Source organism: Dendrobates tinctorius, unplaced genomic scaffold, assembly GCF_039654945.1.
Source record: "Dendrobates tinctorius isolate UK_male_01 unplaced genomic scaffold, ASM3965494v1 ptg000043l, whole genome shotgun sequence".
In the NCBI taxonomy this organism is placed as follows: Eukaryota; Metazoa; Chordata; class Amphibia; order Anura; family Dendrobatidae; genus Dendrobates; species Dendrobates tinctorius.
The window spans coordinates 20,345,308-20,359,030 of record NW_027361711.1 but is presented as its reverse complement, the minus strand read 5'-3'; the positions used below and the strand labels follow the sequence as shown (position 1 = coordinate 20,359,030).

The 13,723-nt window shown below is 44.1% G+C and overlaps 1 long non-coding RNA gene across 7 annotated transcripts in view; it reads left to right on the top strand.

Moving 5' to 3' along the window:
• Positions 1-3,770: 3,770 nt before the first annotated feature.
• LOC141088970 (uncharacterized) overlaps positions 3,771-13,723 on the top strand; it is a 96,350-nt gene continuing 86,397 nt past the window's right edge. For all 7 annotated transcript variants that reach the window (XR_012232115.1, XR_012232113.1, XR_012232114.1 and 4 more), the window contains exon 1: positions 3,771-3,916. This is a non-coding gene — a long non-coding RNA (uncharacterized lncRNA). The remainder of the gene's footprint in view (positions 3,917-13,723) is intronic.

Here is a 13,723-nt window from a genome sequence, read left to right as displayed (position 1 = left end):
GGCTGCAATGAAACAAAGAGTGAAAAATTTCAAGGGGTCTGAATACTTTCCGTACCCACTGTACATCACCACTCTAGACCTTACAAATGGGTACTGTCAAATTCTCGTCTCCAAGTGCCAAGGAGAAGAAGGTGCTTTCAGTATACCCGGATGCCGTTCGGACTACAAGGAGCACCAGCTACCTTTCAGAGGCCTATGGACCGGATACTATTCCCTCACAGGAAGTACATTGCCGCTTACTTGGACGACATCGTGATCTTCAGCCTGGATTGGGGAAGTCACCTGCATAAAGTCCAGGCAGTAGTGGATGTACTGAGGAAGGCAAGTTTTACCATAAACCCAAAGAAGTGCATCTTCGTGCAATCCAACAGTGGCCTCAGCCAGTCTCCAAAAAGCAGGTTAGGGCATTTCTGAGAATTGTGGGATATTATTGACGATTTATCCTGTGATCCCATGATTGACGACCCCTGACGGATTTTCTCAAGGGCACAAAGTCGTTGATGGTCAAATGGTCCTCTGAAGCTGAGATGGCATTCCAAGAGTTGAAACTCGTCCTGTGCAGACAGCCGGTCTTGGTCGCACCAGACTTCACTAAAGAGTTTATGCTCCAGACAGACAACGCCTCCAAGGTCAGTTTGGAAGCTGTGCTGTCACAGGAAACAGATGGGGAAGAACATCCAGTCCTATATCTGAGTAGGAAACTCCTTGTTGTGGTAGAGTGGCTCACTGGCTGGACAAAGAGGTAGAAACGGAACACTGTCTCTTTAACCCCTTAACAACCAGAGGTATTTTTGGTTTTGCATTTTCATTTATTGCTCTCCTTCTTCCCAGAGCCATAACTTTTTTATCTTTGGTCAAAATGGCAATGTGAGGGCTTTTTTTTTTGTGGGATGAGTTGTACTTTTGAACAACCGAATTGGTTTTAACATATCATGTACTGGAAAACGGAAAAAAAATTCCAAGTGTGGTGAAATTGCAAAAAAAAGTGCAATTCCACAGTTGTTTTTTTTTTACCATGTTCACTAAATGCTAAAACTGACCTGCCATTATGATTTTCCAAGTCATTACAAGTTCATAGACACCAAATATGTCTAGGTTCTTTTTTACCTAAGCGGTGAAAAAAAATGCCAAAGTTTGATAAAAAAATTGCGCCATTTTCCGATACTTATAGCGTCTCCATTTTTCATGATCTTGGGTTGTGTGAGGGCTTATTTTTTGCGTGCTGAGCTGACATTTTCAATGATACCTTTTTTGGTGCAGATACAATCTTTTGATGCGGCGACAAAAAAACCGTAATTCTGGGGTTCTGACTTTTTGTCTTGTTACACCGTTAAGTGGTCAGGATAATATACATAACCTGAGATGTAGCCACGGTCCCCGATGCGCGTTTCACCCCTAAGAAGAAGCAAATGCGAAATGAGAGTCGGAGACCATGACTAAATTTCAGGTTATGTATTTATAAAACCAATACCATCTATCTGTCACCTACCTACTATGTATAGCTGTTCAAAACAGCTGACATGTGCCGGAAAAGATGTGGGCTCAGCGCCGGAGTCCACATCAAAGGGAGAGAGTCCGAAACTGGCGTACTATTACGCCCGATGTCGGAAAGGGGTTGAAAAACGCACATATGTGGTATCACTGCATCCATAAAAGTCAGGTCTATCAAAATATAAAATGAATTATCCCGATGGTAAATGTGTAAAGAGAACAAAAGACTGAAGCACCAGGATTGCCTTTTATCGGTCCACGCTACTCCTCAAACAAATGCAATAAGAACAGATCAAAACATATCGATCTCAAAATGGTGTTAATTAAATTGTCAGCTCGCCATGCAAAAAACAAGGCCTCACACAACTCCATCGACTGAAAAACGGAAAGATGACAGGTCTCGAAAAATGGTGATACAAACAAATGTTTTATTTTTTGTACAAATTTCTGAATTTTTGTTTTCACCACTAAAATAATTTAAAAAAATGGGAAAGTTTGGTATTGCTGTAATCATATTGACACGGATTATAAGGTCATTTTTACCTTAACATGAAAGCTGGAAAAACTAAACCTTAAGGCTATGTGCACACGTAGCGGAACTCTTGCGGAAATTACCGCGAGAATTCCGGATTCCATTCCGTGGGAAATTTGCATTTAAATTCCCGCGATTTTCCCACGGAAAAACTAGCGTTTTGCACACATAGTGTTTGACGAGTGTGACCAACTTTTTACTACTGATGCTGCCTATGCAGCATCAGTAGTAAAAGATAGGATGTAAAAAATAATTAAAAAAATAAAAAATATTGTTATTCTTACCTTCCGGGGTCCCGCGCAGCCTTCCCGCCTCTCTCCACGCTCCCGGTCCCAGTAATCCTTTGCACGAATGACCGCGAGACTTCGTGCTCCCGCGACGTCATCGCGAATGACCGCGAGACGTCGTGCTCCCACGAGATCGCAACGTCATTGCGGTCATTCTCGCAAAGGATTACTGGGACCGGGAGCGTGGAGAGAGGCGGGAAGGCTGCGTGGGACACCGGAAGGCAAGAATAACAATATTTTTTATTTTAATTCTATTTTTTACAGGGATATGGTACCCACAGCCCCGAGGAGAGTCTCCCCTCCTCCGGATCGTGGGTACCATCCGCAAATGTTCTGCTTACTTTTCGCATGGTGTGCACAGCCACATGCGGAAAGTAAGCAGAACAATGCATTCCTATGGGTGCGGGATCGCCGCGATTCCGCTAAATTAATGAGCATGCTGCGTTTTTTACCGAGAAGCGATTCCGCCGTGGAAAAAAACGCAGCATTAGCACAGCACTGCGGAATCCCATAGGAATGCATGGGATGCTTATTTTTTGCGTTTTCGCGGCAAAATCACGCGTTTAAAACCACCACGAAAACGCGAAAAAACCACGACGTGTGAATGTAGCCTAAAAATCAGTAATGGAATTGTGTACATTTATTTTCGCATTTTCATTACACTTGGATTTTTTTCACCCCGATCTCCAATGCATTTTATGGTCAAATGATTGGTGTCATTCACATAAAAAAATCTTGTAAAAAAACAAGTCTTAATATGGCTATGTGGATGGATGTATTCTCAGCAGGAGTGAGTGGACACTATGGGTATGTGCACACGTTGCAGATCTGGCCCTGCGGATCCGCAGCAGTTTTCCATTAAGTGTACAGTACCCTGTAAGCCTATGGTAAACGAAATCTGCTGTGCACATGCTGCGGAAAATTCTGCGCAGATTTGCTGCGGTTTATTTTCCGCAGCATGTCAATTCTTTGAGCGGAAGCCGCAGCGTTTTTACACCTCTTCCATTATAGGAATCCGCAGGTGTAAAAACGCAGGGGAAATCCGCAAAAATCCTCAGTAAATCTGCACTAAATCCGCAGGTAAAACGCAGGTCATTTTACCAAATCCACACGGAAAAATCCGCAGCCAAATCCGCAGCATGTGCACATACCCTAATTTGTATACTTGTGCCACGTCCCCACTAGATTCTCTGTCGCTTTTCTCAATACTAATTTTGTTGTGCTGCTCAGAAACTCACCTTAATTAGAAGCTATTTGCAAAATTGCTTGTTTTTTTCAAATTACCCAGTAAACAATTTGAGAATAACACTTTAATGAATTAGTGAGCCAGGTATTGTTTTATGGGGCTTTTTATTTCCCCGCACTGTCTGCCAATATTACATTGGGCATAGTGGTGTAGGAAGCCATTATGCATTTAGAGATGATAGCACAGCCTTCCCCTCACATGTGTCATTGTACAGTCCCGCCCCCCTATAATAAGCTTGGAGCTGTGAGGCGGCCATCATTATTCATCATCACAGCCAGAAGAAGGTGAGCACCGTGGAGTACTGGCTGAAGAATTTCACCTCACAACTGGAAAACATCAGCAAGGAGTCTCCAGAAACTGGTGAGGAACGGAGCAATGTGCGGGGATATGACTATTAGCTAGTTACAGCGCGGGGGTAGAGACTTGGTGTAGTTAGTTCTGTCCTCCTAGAAGCTGGTTGTGCATGATAAAGGTTTTATTATGGCAGAAGTGAGAACGAAGTTGTTTGTGCATGATAAACGTTTTATTAGGGAAGTAGTGAGAACTGCGTGATAGAAATCTGTTATGCCGGTGATTATAACTGCAATTCTGCTGCAGCCGACATACACAAGCAATTTCGGCGGGAAAACACATGACTCCGCCCACGAACAGTAAATGGCGGGAAGTGTGGGCACAAAATGGCGCTGCACCTCATAATTTTTCTACTGTATGTAAAGAAATGAGAAGCAAATCCGACAAATTGTGGAAGTAGCCAAATAAATAGCATGGAGCTAATTATGTTCAGTACTTTAATGCATAATGGCAGGCTTTTATCTATTGCACTTATAGAGAGTAACCATAGGAAGAGGTGGAAATTAATGTGCAACCATCTTGGCAAATGGCGCATGCTAAACTTGGTACTACCTACAGATTAGTAGAAAAGTTAGTGCAAGAGATGCACAATGGATATGTTTAGCCCGTTTCATGCTGTTGTTTGTAATGTATGGAGAGTTATTGAATTATTTTACTTGCCCATTTTAAAAATGTTATGGAAATAAAACGTGTGAGAAGTCCCCTCAGTTTGGCCGATGTGCAGATTACCAAAGTTCCTTTTCTGCTGGGCGCTTGCGCAGAGGTCACTGTGCGGCTGGAAATCCCTTTAGGTCATTTTCACCTGACAGGATTTTGATTCTTGTTTAGACGTAGCCAACCACTTTGCCGACCAGGTGATTATTTAATTGTTTGCGCTTTCGCTTTTTCCTTATCGTCTTCCAAGAGTCATATTTTTTTTTTATTTTCCGACATAGCCGTATTAAAGCATGTTATTTTGCAGGACGAGTTGTAGTTCTAAATCTACCATTTATTTTACCATATAACGTAATGAAAAATGGGGAAAAAAATGTCTCAAGTGGTGTGAAAAAATTATTCTGCCATTTTTTTTTACATTTTGTTTTTAGACCATGTGTGATATAGAAAACCTGGAATCAGGATTCTCCACATCAGTACGATTACTGCTATAACAATTTTGTAATTTTTTTATGTATTAGGGTGTGTGCACACGCTGCGGATTCTGCTGCGGTTTTGGCCGCTGCGTGTCCGCAGCAGTGTTGGCCGCTGCGGTGTACAGTAGCATTATTCCCTATGGGAATACAAAACCGCAGTGCAGACGGTGCAGATTTTTCCACGCGTTTTTTCTGCGGTTTTGAAACCGCAGAAAGAATTGACATGTCTCTGGCTCTGCAGATTCTGCTGCGTTGTACAGTACCTTTATTTCCTATGGAAATAAAAAAAAAGCTGTGCACATGCTGCGTTTTTTTCCGCGCGGTTTTGCTGCAGTTTTCAAAACGCAGCATGTCAATTGTTTGGTGCAGAAACGCTGCAGTTTTACACCTCATCCATTATGAGGTGCAAAACCGCAGAAAAAACGCAGATAAACCGCAGAAAAACCGCAGCACTTTGTCCTGCGGATTTCCTGCGGTTTTCTCTACAAAATCCGCAGAGACAAAAAACTATGTGTGCACATACCCTTAGGGTGCCTGACCTTATAAGACCCAGGCTACGCTGACTTTAGCTGAGACAGAGATCACTATGTGCTGCTACTATGGTACATCACAGCGTAATTCAGGTGAATGGGGGTTGCATTACACCTCCTAGGATACCAAAAGGGGAAAATCACAAAAAGGCTGACTTCGACTTCTGCTTGTCGCGGTACTTGGTGGCACTACATTAGGGTTCATTCCCATGTTCAGGATCTGCTGTGGTTTTGACGCTGCATAATGTCTTCACTTATTCTTCAAATTAGCTGATGCGTTTTTACCTCTTAAACATGCTGGAAGGTGCCGTGATTTTAATTTTTGTATTAATAATTATTGATTATATAATCAGTTTTTTATACAAAAAAAACTAAATGAACTACTTAAATTTTTTTTTTTATTTAGCCACTGAAGGGGTAGGGGTGTAAGTGTCTAAGCACAACACATGCACACCTGACTTACGGCAGCCATGGGCATAAGAGCCTGCGGTTAGACTCCGACCACATCTCTAGCATTGAGACCACTCCTCCTGCCGCTTAGCTGTGAGCTGGGCACGCGCCCTGGACTGTCCAGGTCACAGCTGTGGGTGAAGATGGCAGCCATTTTGTTGTAGCCTGGAGGATATGCTGTGGGCTTCATTTACCTCTGTCATTGCATGCACTGCTCAGTGTGTGCAATGACAGGAGCTGCCTAGGGGAGAAGATGCCAGGGAGCAGAGGTCCGGGGTATCTGCGGTGATCGCAGCCTGTAATTAGTATTACAGTACAGGCTGTGATCACCTGTCCCTGCTGACCTGTTCAGAGTACAGCATGGAGAGCATCACACTGTTGTGCTCTGAACACACTGTGTTTGAGACGATGCTGAAGTTTGTTTCTTATTCGTCCAGTTTTTTATTTGGCAATTTTTTCTTTTCTGTTTTTTATAGGCTTAACCACAAAAAATAAGCATCACAATAATAACATAGAATGCAGCGAGGAGCCTTGATGTGAATACACAAAAAACGGCTGCAAAAACTATACAAACTGGAACAAAAATGGGTAGTATTTGATGCCAGTTCTGATGCCCAGAACCCATTTGGGCCAGGCTGGAGGGACCTGAGTTTGATGCAGGGCATCACAATCTGTATATTCTTAGTGTGAGATCGGTGGCCCAAAGTCATCCCCTTAAAGAGTTACTTATTCAAATCTGTGAAAATGGGCTGTTTGCCCACTTTGATGCCCATAACCCATTTGGACCAGGCTAGAGGGACCCGGGTTTGATTTGAGGCATAACTACTGTGTATTCTTAGGCTATGTGCACACGTAGTTTTTTGGGTGTGCGGATTTTGGAACTTTGAGGCATAACTACTGTGTATTCTTAGGCTATGTGCACACGTAGTTTTTTGGGTGTGCGGATTTTGGAACTTTGAGGCATAACTACTGTGTATTCTTAGGCTATGTGCACACGTAGTTTTTTGGGTGTGCGGATTTTGGAAAGAAAACCGCAGGTAAATCCGCAGGACAAAAGTCCTGCGGTTTTGCCCTGCGGTTTTACACCTCATAATGGATGAGGTGTAAAACTGCAGTGTTTCTGCACCAAATGATTGACATGCTGCGGATTGTAAACCGCAGCAAAACCATGCGGAAAAATCCGCAGCGTTTTTTTCCATTGGAAATAAAGGTACTGTACAACGCAGCAGAATCTTCTGCGTTTCTGCAGAGCCAAAACCGCTGCGGAAACGCAGCAGATTTCACTGCGTGTGCAGATACCCTTAGTGTGAGATGAGTGGCCCAAAGTCATGTAATCCCTTAAAATATCAGTTACTTATTCAAATCTGTGAAAATCTGCTGTTTGCCCACTGTGATGCCAATTCTGATGCCCAGAACCCATTTAGGCCAGGCTAGAGGGACCTGACTTTGATGCAAGGCATAACTGTCTATTCTTAGTGTGAGATCAGTGGCCCAAAGACGTTTAACCCCTTAAAAACACCAGTTACTTATTCAAATAGCCAAAATCGACTGCCCAATTTGATGCAAGTTCTGTTGCCCAGAACCCATTTGGGCTAGGCTGTAGAGACCTGGTTTTCATGTGGGGCTTCCTGTTCAATATGTCTGCAGTGTGATATCAGTGGTCCAAATATATTTAACCCTTTCATTAATGCACTTTGATGCCCATTTTTGTGCCAATTTTATATTTTTTGTAGCTGTTTTTAGTGTATTTTACATCAGGGCACTTTGCTCTGCAGTGTATGTTATTATTGTGATGCTTATTTTTTGTTGTTAAACCTATAAAAAACGAAAAGAAAAAATTGCCGAATAAGAAACTGGACGAATAAGGCCGGAGTCACACTGGCGAGGAATACGGGTGCGTGAGAGGCGCAAAAAGCACGCATTAGACACGGACCAATGATTCTCTATGGGGTCACTCGCACCAGGCGTATATTTCTCCGTATCCTCCGCTCCGTGCCACTCGCAGCATGCTGCGATTATCAGCATACTACGCCCGTAGCACGCCAATGCAAGTCTATGGGTGCGCAAAAAATACGGATTACACACTGAACACACGTGTGACCTGCGAGCAATACGCAGGTCTTTTGGCTGGTGAACAGGAAATGGGCCAATCCATCATCAGGAAGCGTAGACATGCAAATGAGCTCAAAAAGCGCTCCAGACATCCAGGAAGTCAGCCTCCACGGAGTACAGCAGCAGCATGGCGTCCACTTACATAAATGTGGAGATGCTAATTGTGCTGGTGCAGGAGCGTCCAGAAATATGGGACCCACGCGACGCAAACTATGCGAACCGCACAAGAAAGGAGGCGTCATGGAGGCGCATCTGTCGCCAGATGTACCATGACTTCGGTGACAGACCACGTGATGAGCAGCAGAAAATTCGTAAGTGCAACCATAAAAATATAATTAACGTTAGCGCGCGCTATAAAATGACTCTACAATCAGCCCCCCCCCCTTCCTGGGCATGTAATTTTAGCCTCATGAGGCCGTTACATTAGGATGTGACATGTGGCTTCACACAGCCATAATTAGGGGTTAGGCCACAAGCTCCTCATCCTCCTAGCCACTAAAATTAGTTTCAGGGGAGCTAATGAGACCCTGGGTATCGGCCCAATTACATATGCCACCATGGGTAGAACGCACACCCCATAAGGCCCCATGCCTAGACTACTGTTTGAAAATGTGACCTCTCAAATATGTGATTTTGACAATCTTTCCTGTCACATTGCAGTGGAAGATGTGATGAAACGGTGGAGAAGCATCCGGGACCAGTACCGCCGGGAACGCCAGCAGCGGTCCAGGAGTGGGGATGCTGGCCATGTAAAGCGGAAATATATATATTATGACCGGCTGAACTTCCTCGCCCCAATTCTGGCTCTGAGACCGTAAGTACATACCTCACACCACATGACACAAAAACATTACACAAATACTTTACAGGGACAAATATTGATGTATTTTTGCCTCTGTTCTATTTCATAACAGAACTCAATCCAACCTTACGGATCGAGGAACGGCCTCAGAGGCAGAGCCCATTATTGATCCTGTAGGGGATGAGGTGGCTGGCCCATCTTCTCCCCCTACAAGAAGGATGTCTGAAGAGGAGGCATCACAAGACCACACAATGGCTGCCCGACACAACACACCACCAGGACGGTCTGCAGCTGCAACCTCACCCATCCTGGAAGAGATGGGCAACTTGAGCAGCAGCCCAACTGCCCAGATCAGGCCCTCCCCACAGGCTGCTCTTGCATCACGGCGAATAAGAAGAAGGCGCCAGGTCGCCATTCAAGAGAGCCGGACCCATGTGGACACTGGGGTGCTGAATTACTTGTCCAGAGTCACTACAGATGATGGTGAGGAGGCCTATGCACGTAGCCTCACCCTTTATCTCCGTGCCCTTACCCGTGAGGTCAGGCTCCGTATTAGGGGGTGTATTCAGATCCTGCTTGATGCAAGCACCCCCCCAATACCCCATATGAGGTGTTTGAATTTCTGGAGAGGTGGCAGCTCTCACCAAGAAATTTAATGCGCATGAGACCATCCACACAGATGCTTGCTCAAGCAGGGTCTCAACAGCCCCTAATACGTGGGCCAACACCTCAACCCCTTCCTCCCCATCCTTCTATTCTGCAGCCCCAAATGTCTTCATCAAGCCAACCCCACCAATATGGCCACTTGTACCCACCCAGTGTTGGAGGCTGGTCCCAACCTGGTTGGGGACGATCTGGCTATCTTGGTGGGTATGAGCCACGGGCCTACCAGAGCCAACAAGAAGCCCCTCACCATCATCATTATTACTCTGGGCAGTATCACCAACAGGCCCAGGAGGCTGGACAACAACAGCATCATGGGCAACAGTATGGCCCCACACAAGGCGATGTTGGCCACAATGTCCAGCAGCACCCACAGGCTGTTCCTCCCCGTTCCCCTTCCCCTACATATGAGGATTTATGACTCAAAAATTTGGAGATGTGCAGTGACATGTAACTGGTGCTTCTAATCTAGACAAAAAAACAGGTGTTCTCATTCACCAACATTTAGAACATAATTTAACACTCACATTTTTAAACAATGTTTTCCAAACATATGAAACAATCCATCATAACAGGCAACGCTACCTCACGCCTTTCACACAGATATTACATGTGTGTATAAAAGAGAATATTTAAATGCGCTATGCTGTTTTACCTGAAAAGATGAAAATACACTAATCACTTGCTAATGCATAGGAAAGGCGTGCTTGCCTTTAGTTAAGTAGTCAACTTTGTTATTAGCATTCTCTAGTAAACCAATTTGAGGCGACCAGCATTCACAATATCACGCTCTCTCAATGTCTTAACAAGTGATTTTTGTATTTTCATCCTTTCCAGTATAGCATGCTTAAATATTGTCTGTTCTACAGACAGGTAATATCTGTGTGAAAGATGTGAGGTAGCCTTGCCTGTCATGGTGGAATCTTTCTATGATTGGAAAACATGAGGAAATGTGAGTGTTATCTTATTCACTTTATTTAGGTGATGGAGCTCACCCTTTGTTGCCTAATCAAGGTTAATGTAGGCATGCAGCAATGTTGTAATTGCATAATGTTTGGTGCATTTTTTTTTCCGTAATGTTAATGTTACACCAAGTTAAAGAAGGCCCAAAAGGTCATTTTGGCCATTGCCAAATTTGTGTTCTGGCAAAATTATGTTTGCCTTTAAGCAAAACAAACAAAAAAAAGGCAAAACTAAAAATTTGTCTACTCTAGTTAACGTCTGTGTGATTTCTCACTATCCATCACAACATACTTACAGACACCAACCAATGCAAAGAAACACACATAGAATCATAAAAAGGCTTAAGTAGTATATATTTAGACACACTTTGAAAAAAAGAAATTATAACATAGACACGCATTCTCTTGCCAAGACTTTGCCCCCTCCGGTTGAGATATAGTAATTCGTGAATATATCACGCACTTTGAGGCCAGAGAGCGGTCTACGTTGAGGGATGATAGGTGGTCTCACCCTGCGCACATTGTCCGGCCTACGCACAACACCATCAGAGGAGGAACAATCATGGATCCTTGTGAAGTTATGCAGAACAACACAGGCTTTCACAACTTCATTCACATTTTGCTCACTCAACTGAATGGCAGACTGGAGTACCCGCCATTTGGCACAAAGAATCCCAAAGGAACACTCCACCAGTCGCCTAGCACGTGATAGGCGCAAGTTAAAAATTCTGCGCCTGTGGTCAAGGTTGCGCCGGGGATATGGCCTCATGACATTACGTGATAACTGAAAGGCCTCATCTGCCACAAGGACATAAGGGACTGATTGTTCGGGGGAGCCTGGTAGCTGGCGTGGTGGTGATAGATCCAACTGGTTGGTGCGTAGCCGCCGACCCATTATGGAAGTATTGAAGACTCTAGAGTCTCCCGTCCTTCCATAGGCCCCAATGTCAACAATTATAAACTTGTATTGAGGGTCTACCAGAGCCAACAATACAACAGAAAAGTATTGCTTATAATTGAAGAATTGGGACCCTGAGTTCGGCGGCTTACGCACCCTGATATGTTTGCCATCCAGGGCCCCAATACAATTTGGAAACTGGCAGTCCTCAAAGTCCCTTGAAATCCTTAACCAGTCTTCCATCCTGGGCTCAGGTAGGACCACCTGATGGAGTCTTGTCCAGATTTCTGCACATGTAGACCTCACTATGCCTGAAATGGTGGACTTTCCAATGAGAAACTCATGGTGGAGGGCGGCATAAGACAGGCCAGTGGACAGGAAGCTGTAGAACAACAGAAATAGTACAGGTTAGAATGGCTAAAGTAAAAAAAAAATCAGTTACATGCCGACCAAACTTGGTAGGAAATGAGAGATAACAACACACACATATGTGGTGGCACAATGACTAAGTGATATGCAGGACATATTAGATGTAACATTCTGCTGTGTCAGGTGAAACATATTTTGAGTAAGATGAGGGTATTAAACATTGTCCAAGAAGGCCAAAAAACATAAATTAACACACACATTATGAACATAGAGAATGTGGTTGTGGAGTACATACCGTATTGTGAGTAGAAGTCGCTCCTCTGCAGATATGGCTTTGCGCATCCTAGTGTCCTGAAAGGTGATCCCAGGGCGCACTGTCTCCAAGAGGCGATCAAATGTGGAAATGCTCATTCGACAGTACTGGTAAAATTTGTCCGGATGCTCCCGCAGAGACGAATAGAGGCGGTGAAAATGCCCTCTTGTGAGTCGTTGCCTCAAAAGTGGATGTACCCACATGCGTCTCCTCCTCCGCGGATCCACTATCACAGGATATGGTTGCCCAAAGCGCCGTGACAAAAGCCAGGTAAAGAGAACCTGCTCGGTTGTATTGAATGTCAGACCCTCTGCCATGCTGCACAAAGAACACCAACACACCTCGTGAAAGCAAGGTGAGAAATGTACAGAATGTAGGCAGCCACCTGTTTCTGAGTGTCTAAATAGGGTGCAGGCTAATGATTTAAATTGTTTGCAGGCCTCAAAACCGTTAAATGTCCATTTTGCAAGGCTGCGAGAAAATCTCGCCATATGGATTGCATACGGATTACATACGGAGACACATGCGCAAAATACGTGACCTCACCTTGCTTACGGATGACCTACGGACCACTATTTAGTGGTCATTGATCCGTATTACGCATGTAAAATACTGACCGTACTTTGCGCAGGTTAGTGTGACTCCAGCCATAGAAACCAACTTCAGCCTCATGTGTTTGAGTATACATGTGTATTTTCCTGTGTGCGAGCGTGCATGTGTTTTTTCCTGTGTGTGTGCGTGCATATGTATTTTCCTGTGTGTGTGTGCATCTGTATTTTCCTGTGTCTATGAACGTGCATGTGTATTTTCCTGTGTGAGAGCCCATGTGTATTTTCCTGTGTGTGTGTGTACGTGCATGTGTATTTTCCTGTTTTTGAGTGTGCATGAGTATTTCCTTTGTCTTTGAGCGTGCATGTGTATTTTCCTGTGTGTTTGAGCGCGCATGTGTATTTTCCTGTGTTGAGTGTGTATCTGTATTTTCCTGTGCGTGTGTATTTTCCTGTGTGAGAGCGCATTTGTATTTTCCTGTGTGTGAGCGTGCAAGTGTATTTTCCTGTGTCTGTGAACGTGCCTGTTTATTTTCCTGTGTGAGCGTGCATGTGTATTTTCCTGTGAGTAAGCGTGCATGTGTGTTTGATCGTGCCTGTGTATTTTCCTGTGTGTGAGCGTGTATGTGTATTTTCATTTGTGTGCACGAGTACATGTTAATTTTCCTGTGCGTGTAATAGCAGGCATGTGTATTTGCCTGTGTGTGAGAGCATGCATTTGTTTTTTTCTTGTGTGTGAGTGTGCATGTGTATTTCACTGTGTGAACGTGCATGTGTGTGAACGTCAATGTGTATTTTCCTGTGTTTGATCGTGAATGTGTATTTTCATGTAGTGGTTTTGATGAATGATTGACCTCTTCTTCTTTGAGAGCAAGTGAAAAATTGCTGAAATATGGTCAATCTGTTTTCTATGGGAGTGGAATCTTTTTCCCTTCCTTTTGTAGGTCACTTGATGTCATCCTGCGGTTGCTGAGTGACATTTGAATAAGATGACGGTCATCCTGGCCAGTGGAGTGTCGTTTTCGCCCTCAGCCAGTCT